The sequence below is a fragment of the Mya arenaria genome, chromosome 14, assembly GCF_026914265.1.
Source record: "Mya arenaria isolate MELC-2E11 chromosome 14, ASM2691426v1".
Lineage (NCBI taxonomy): Eukaryota > Metazoa > Mollusca > Bivalvia > Myida > Myidae > Mya > Mya arenaria.
In genome coordinates, this window is record NC_069135.1 from 20,242,160 (window position 1) to 20,251,321 (window position 9,162).

Genomic DNA, 9,162 nt, shown 5'->3' on the forward strand with positions numbered 1-9,162 from the left:
GATGATAAACTCAGCAAAGACCAAATTTCCGACCAATTTGGAGGCCAGGGACTACGAAAAGATTGATGTCAGCTACATCTGGGACTACAACGGTCAGTTTGATGGAGCATCGCAGACAACTCCTACTGGAGATTCTGGGTAAACTCTAAAAGAAGAGTGCGTGCGTGCGTGCGTGCGTGCGTGCGTGCGTGCGTGCATGTATGTATGTATGTATGTATGTATGTATGTATGTATGTATGTATATATGTATGTATGTATGAACGTATCATGAGTGTGTGCGTATCATGAGTGTGTGTGTATGATACTCATGAGTACCGAAAACTCCTTTAGACCCATGACCTTGTCAGTTCACTTCAAAACTTTCGGCAAACGGTCATGGACAAGGGGCCTGGCTACAGTTAATTGATGGCATATGATTACCCTTAAGTAAATTAATTCATAAAAACAACCATACTATTATTATTATAATTGACATGGTAGTGGTGATTGTGGTGGTACTTGTGGTAGATGTAGTAGTGAGTATGATGGTGGTGGTTGTAGTGGTAGTGGTTATTATGGTGCTGGTGCTGGTGGTGGTAGCGATGGTGTTGGTGGTTGTTTTGGTAGTGGTACTGGTAGTGTAGTGGTAGTGGTCGTAGCTGTTGTGGTGATAGGGGAGGAGTGGTAGTGGTAGTGGTAGTGGTGGTGATAGTAGTGTTTCAATAGATAATGCAAGAAATGAGCGTATGGTGTTTTGCGGAAACGAGGTTTACCGGGTCATCGAATTGTGCGCAGTGGTTCAAAATATGTTTATAGTCAAATCGTTCTTTGAATAGTTCTGCGGAGAGTGCCATTTCAAGCGAGAATGATCTATTTGAATTTTAAATATTGTCACAAGACAATGTACCCATGGCGCTACAGACGACGGTCTTCAACAAGGGAGGTAATTGCGTGATGACAAAAATATAGTTCCATACGGATATTTTTATCTTTGCCCGTAGGCATGATAAGGATTTAAAGTATGGCAAAACGTATTGGGATCTACTTACCTTAGTTGGGAGAAAAAGGACTCTTTTTTGTGAGCGTTGAACAAAAAGCTACTTTAAAGTTTTCTCCCTTACGCCATCACAACCAGATGTCAGAGGAAACGCGTTGCTGTATTTTCATAAAATGAATTAAATCATAATAAATGCATTTGGTGATCACATTTACGCCCTTTTCGGTGCGCATTTTGGTGCGATGGTTTGGTGCCCTCATTTGGCTGACTATTTTGGCGGGAAACCTCAACAAGTAATGGGTATACAACTCACCCTAATTTTTGATTTGCCACCTGTTGTTATTTTCGTGAAAATGTGCACCATACATACTTCTTGGCTTTTTCGCCTTTTTACCATGCAAAAAGGCGCATCTTCGCTTGTTCACCCCGTAATTATAATTTAGCATTTTTGCCTCTGCCTCTCGGACCAGGTGCATTTTCGATTTGTTGTTTATTTCATCCCGCCGGACCAGGTGCATTTTCGATTTGTTGTTGTTTTCATCCCGCTAAGTTGTGTTTTTTTTACACAAAACCGCAAAACTCAGCCACCATATTCCGGCGTGCTGGCGTGTTGACAGCACTCGAGAACGACAAAAAACTGTATTGTCCGTAGTAGGTTTCAAAGCCCTATATTGTTGTTCTGTCTACGTTTAACCCACCAACAAAACAAAGGCGCCAAAAAGTATCATGTTTTATTTTTGTGTGTGGTCGTAATTGCGGGGCCATAAAACACTAACATGCAATAATAACATGATAAGATCGCTATTTAAGGGTCACCAGAACGACGAATTTAAAAGTCGTGTTGTCGTTCTCAAGTTTTACCGTATTTGTCGATATGGCTTAAGTATTGTTGGTGCCCTGAGGATACACCAACACACCAGAATCAGGTAGCAGAAATCAGCCCATTCGAAACTCCCCGGTCATTTTCCATCGAAAACAACCTCGGATGTATGCAGGTACATCAGCAAAAGTAGTTCGTATTTTTTTATATAATAGTATTAATTAACTGTAGTGTTTGAACGTGTATTTTGTATTACTAAGTTTAAATTCATCGGAAGAGAAGTGTATTGTTGCATAAATAATTTAACTTCACAAGATTGATGGCATTATGTTTAACTGCTAAATTTAAAATACTTAGCGATCTTCTTGCAGCGTTGTTTTCAATGGAAAGTGGCCAAAGAGTTCCGAATGAAATCAGCCACCATTGTCAATGGCTATTACCTAAATGTACGAACTACATCGCCGATCGTTTACCTCAGACCTATAGACGTAAACTGTGGAACTGATATTGTGAACAAAACACGTCTTCGGTCTGTTCTTGATTTGACCTACATCAAAACAAATTACGAGTCAGTAATTAATATAAAGTTTTTTTTCTTCACTTTTTATAACGAGAATTAAGCTTCGGGTATACTTAACACCTTTTTAATGAAAACGACAATTATATTTAACAGCCACACATCTATTTTTCTTGTTTTTCTTCTTTTTCTCTATTATTTCCGCTAATAAGATTTTCACAGATATTTTTTTTAATTAATTACTTTCCTGTACTGTCCCTAGACGATTAATATTTATACAACTATTTTGGATAACGACAGACAAATAATGGTATATTAAAACCAACATTAATTAACAGCCATAAAGCGTTCTTTTTTCTATTTATTCCGCTAATTTGATTTGCTAAGACATTTTTTGATGAGATGATGATTATTTCTTTCGACAACTTTTTTGGATAATGGTGTACAAGCTTAGGTATATTAAATACCTCATTTCGTCCCCCCAAAAATCCCCACACACAATTACTAACAGCCACGGGTTTGTTCTTCCAATTTCGCTAATTAATTATTAAGGCAATTTTTATTAATTTAATTTCTAACACAGTCCCTAGATGGTGATTCAGCGATATTACTCTCGGTGATTAATAAGTTGTATTCATGTTTTTGGCATTTGAAGTGAACAATTCATGGTGTCTGGCCGTTTGTGCTTGTCCGTTCAGCGCACTCGCTTGTCACTATGGCGACCCGGGTTCTATCCCCGGCATGGGCGCATTTGAGCTTTGTTTTTGGTTACCAAGCTGGATATTTGGGTTTCCTCCGGGTTCCGGTTTCCCGCACAACACAAGACCACACTCCTACGAGTGTGATTTATATAATGTTTTAAAAACTTGTTTCACAATCGTTATGAAATAAGTAAGTTCAAACTAATTGTTGAAAGGTATGCCAGCTTGTAAAAGATATAGTAAACATGTTTTAACATACAATAAACGACGCATATTAAATGTATATAATAAACACTTGAACGATTGTATTGTGTCTTATAAATATATGACATTTTCATGTACAGCGTTAAACATTTCATGCTCTAATAATTCAGAAAAATGCATTTAGGTAAATTATGTACACATAATGATGTAGAATCTGAGTAGCACTTCTGCAAAACCTTGTGCCATATAGTAGCAGGCTTACCTGGTGCCACATAACAGCATTATGATGGGGAAGTGCATACCTGACGCCACATAACAGCAACATGATGGGGAAGGGCATACATGACGCCACATGATAGCACTATGATGGGAAAGGGCATACCTGACATCACATAGCAGCAATATGATAAGGATCGGCATATCTGACGCTATATAACAGCAATATGATGGGGAAGGGCATACCTAACGCCAAATAACAGCAATATGATGGGGAAGGGCATATCTGACGCCACCTAGCAGCAATATGAATGGAAAAGGCATACCTGACGCTGCATTGCAGCAGTAATGAATTTCTATAAACAATGTGATTTCGTGGCATCCTTGTCAGACCAAATTATCTCGCCATGAAAATACACAGGAAATTGGAAACTTGTATGCGTGAATAAAACAAATACACAAGAGTATGCATTAAGTTGCTATGTTTATTGAAGCTAAATGAATAATATTGTACAACACATCTTAACCATAGACAAGGATACCACGGTGCGGACGCCTATATTGGTACTATACATGTACATGTACATCAATAAGCATAAAATATTGTCATATGGGGTCTTTTTAATATTTTCTCTGAAAACGATTAATTTTCTTAAATGTTTGCATTTTGGATATGTTTTACGATGATTTCAAACATAGAAATAGACTGTTGAATAAATCAAAATCACCAAAAAAATAAGTATAGGATAAAATGTAATATACATGTATGAGAGAATAAAAGTAGTAAATTGCAGATGGAAGCTATGAGTGATGCTTTTGCGCACTTCATATTCCCTCATTCCTATATGTCTATATTTAAAGTTTTATTTAAATCACTTCAGTAATTTTGAGTTGAGGTCCGGACACCAAGCTTCCTTCTTAACGAAAGTTTTTAAAGTGAAAGGGGAGATAACTCATAAATGACTCAAGGTATGATTATAGTTCTTGCGCCTTTTGGCTATGTTTTTTTTCAAGTTTCATTGAAATCCCATTGGTAGTTAATTAGTTATTCTCCAGGCAAGGGTGTGTTTTAGCACCCATAATTACAAAAAAAAATGTAAATCGTCTCTTACTTGACATTTTTTTATTAAGATTGTTAGTATGTACTTACAAAAAATAAATGGTCATGCGAATGTGCATATTTAAAGACCATTGGTATACATCTGTTTATTTTGTCCTCGAGTTACATAGGTTAAGGACAATATTAAGATACATCAATACCTACAAGGAATAAATAGTATGTAGGTGATTCGATCCACAGGAATTTTGCGCGAGGATCCTGTCATTGTAGAAAGAACCCTCAATCATACACTTAAGTAACATGTCCAATGCATTTTGTTGGATGCATTTGGTTAAGAGTCATACCCCAGTGATAAATTAGATTTGACTCACTCATGTTTGAAGTGTAGAGTAGATTTTACTAAAAAATACCTAAATGCTTTATCCGTGGCAATGCATTGTTTATTAAACCAACGTGCCAACTAAATTTCATTCCCTGGGAAATATAGCTATACATCATGAATTCATTATTAAAATCTTAATACTAGTGTTTTAGGGCCAACAGAAGAGAAACATTATGCCTTTGACCATATATAATATATGCATGGTATCGATATTTTCCTACAAATTAGCCATATATTGTAAAAATAATAATAATAATAATAATAATAATAATAATAATAATAATAATAATAATAATAATAATAATAATGATACTACTACTACTACTACTACTACTACTAATAATAATAATAATAATAATAATAATAATAATAATAAAAATTACCGGAAAAGCATATAATAAATAACTTTATATATCTATTCAGATATAATAGCTTCTTTACGTGGTCAATTAATACTATGCGAGCATAACGTCATTTCAGAAATCTCAATAATCCACCGGAAATCATATAATAAAACCGTAAACCAAACCACTTATGTCCCCTCCTTAAGCTCTTTCTATTCCATATTCTGCTTGATAAAACTAAATCATTTTGATAAAATATAAATCAAACACAATGAAACCAATCATAAATTAAAGCGGCCTTACTAAAATAAATAAAATAAATGCGCCGCCGCAGTGTATGAACAGTAAGGGACTATATAAACCATCGCTTTGCTGTACCTAAGGCATCCGTAGTATATACGCCAACGTTTTACATTTTAACATACAAGAGAACTTCAACGATCAAAGAAGAAACACTGAATTGAACTTAATGTTTCTAGTTTCGTCATATTTGACCAGTCAGTGTGTATCCGTTGACTCTACAGTGGCAAGAAAAAAAAAATAATATAATACGGTTTGTGAGCTCAATTTCGCGTTTTTTCCTCAAATAAATTTCAACAAAGACACGCGGTGGAACCATATATATCATATAAGTGGTTCTACGAGTCAATCTATATCGTCTTAAAGGTTTTTCTGATCGAATCTTAGAGGTTCCAGTTCTACAGACGCACGAAATAATAAAATAGATTATACAAAATAAATCTTTGCATCAAACTGCAATAAGAGCGGCGTCTTTATTTACTTCGATGGAAACTATTTTCAAAAAGATACAGATCGCGGAAGCTGCCCTTGGTTGTTTGGGATTTCTAATAAACGCTGGAATTCTACTGATTTTATTACGTCACAAAAAACGTGACGCACTTCTGACGCTGACAATGAGTTTGTCTCTATCAGATATGCTTACGGGACTGTTTCACACCTTTGTGTTGATCGATACGCACATGGGTTTCTTGACTTTCGGAATGGATAGAATGTTTTTCACTATTTTGTTGGATTTCTTGGCTACGTTCAGATCGAATTTTGGGAAGTTCTCAAATGGAACTTCGATGACAGCACCAGTGGGAGATTTTTATACTGGAAACCTTTCTGATACATTTGAATATCAGAATACCGATGATTTTACTGTACAGGGTAACGCTTCTGGTGTGTTGAAGGAACTCAGTATAAATGAAACGGCCCTACAAGACTTGATGAAACAACATTTTTCATTTAACAACATTATGGACGGTTTGTCTTTAGATAAAAGTTTATCGACATACGCCTTAGTTTTAAACTTGATTAATTATTGTTACACTCTTCCTTATTTAACTTGCATTTTAAATACGCTAGGGATATCTGTTTCAGTTCTTATTATTGTAACTAAACCACTTGAACATAGCATCATTCTTTCAGCATCAAGAGTGCGAGCCTACGTCTGTATTGTTTGGGGTTCTGCCTTGTTATGCAGTATGAGTATTTGCATTTACGCTCTTTGTTTCAAACAGTATATACACATGGTGCAATTGTCCGAGGTGTTGACTATAGCCACACTTATTACAAGTGTAATTACTTTTGGGGCATTGGCTTTGATATATTTCGCTATATTGTATGTGATTAATTGCCGCAGCAATTCTAAACAGACGACGAGTAACCGCCGCAGAAGTTTGAGGAGTGTCTTATATGCTACTTTCATTTTAGTCAGTTATTTCGCATGTTATCAGCCAGTTATGTGGTCATCACTAGTCGGTGACATAAACGTTGGTACTGCGACATTTCTTCGTGTTTTGCCGCTACTCCCTGCTATAAATGCGATACTAGATGCCTTCGCGTATGCGTTCCGTTTACCAGCCGTTTCGACAAAGATTGCTTCAACAATGGCATGCGTAATGAACATTTTCAAAAAGCCAGCATCCAATGAAAATGTCCGGGGACGCCGGGGTGAAAATCTTGATGAAGAGCGAACAGAAGAAGTAGATCAAAGAGCTACAACAATAACAACATAGGGCGACAAAGGATTGTCCCAAAACTTAAAGTGACACTCGTATTTAAAATCAATACATAATCATCTATAACAAATATATATTTTGAGTGATCAACCGTTCACTACTTACTAAATGATATATTTATGGAAAATATTAATAACTAATAACGAGATTGTAACAGTGTTTTTAATAGCTGAAAACGCACAAATATTAAATAATTGGTGAGTGCTATAAGATTTACCATGATAAAGTAAAACTATCATCTCATAATATAGAAATACCGTGTTTTCTGCAGCTTTCTTTCAAATTATACACAGTATCCTTCATAAGAACCATTGTTTTCGATATTTGTTCATATATTTCGGTAAATTAAAAAAAAGTATGTATTGTATAACATCTTATGTGGGAGTAAGAGAGCATTTTTAATAGGTAGGTGTTTGATCCACAGATAAGCCGATTACAAGTATTTCCATTTTTTCCATTATTCCTGGTTATCAAATACTATTGATATTATTTGAAGGTGTGTTTTGTTTGTAAGTCTATGATTTCAAATGAAAATTATCGCTTAAAGCATTTAAGGGGTTTGTTAACGTTCAAGGAAGCTTTAAACTTTACTTAGTCAATCATTTATTTTACATTTGGGTTTTCTACTCATAGGATATTGGATTTCCAGGCATAACAAATATCCTAGTGTGTGCGAAATACCTTGTGTATAATGTTAACATTTTGACATGGTGCGAAATTCTGTACATGTATATAATGCAGTTCAAAGATATAAGTGTTATAAGCAAAAGGATTCATTGTTTAAATACCCTGCATTATTTTGATATTTTACACTGAAAGTATAATAGCTTCATATTGTATCCGTGTATGCTATATCGTTGTATGAATTGACATGTAAGTTGTTTATGTATTTATAATATTCTTATATTTCAGCTCATTTTTTTCCGAAGATGTAAGAATTTATTATAAAAAAGAGAAAAGAAAAAGACTACTGAATGAAAATGAATTGAGTGTAAGATATAGAATGTGTTTCTTTGTAAAACTTTGCCACAAATCACGTTTGTTAAACATTAAAGATATCAACATTGTTTAAAAGATTGAATGATTGTATTTTTTAGCATTTGTTAATACTGTTTATTTTTGGTATGTTGTATACGTGCAAATGGTGCACTGTTTTGAGCTTTCTAATTATAAGTTATTAGGTTGTTGTTAGTAGTGATTAGTGTTGTTCATTATCAATACATGGTTTATCGTCCATTGAATCACGTTTTGTATTCTTATTTTGTATATTTTTTATTCTATATATTCTTTACAGTCTTATTCTTGATCGAAGGAATGCAAATCTTCATTTATTTAACAAAATCTTTTTTAATTGTCTTTAGAGAAAGTTTAAACTCGGAAATAGAATAGATTAATGCGCTTGCTCGGGTACAGACTTCGGGTACCTCCGTATAGTTTCCTATACTATGTTTTGACAATAACAATTCTCCCGCTAGCCGACAGTTAACTTTGACAGCACTGATATCTACCGATACCGTATGAAATTTACATTTCGAATATATATGTTTATATTGTTTGTGGTTATTAGTGTTGTACATCATCAATATATTTGTTAATGTTGTGCAATTGGTAAAATAAACAACTTGAAAACGAGACGATACATTGTACGTTTTTTTAGCATAATATGGGGATTCCATATGATTTAATACACTGGCATATATAGATGTCATGAACAAAGAAAACACATTTAAAATAGAATTCTGGCCAGCTTATGCTTAGGGTAAACATTTTTCTTACACAGATTATGACACAAGTTGTTTCAATAATATATTAATAACCCTCGTTGTGTTTTATCACGATTTCTACTTCATTTCCGACATTTTCATTTGGCGTTGCAATACAGGTAACTGACTAAATAGTATCACTTTCACAGCACTTA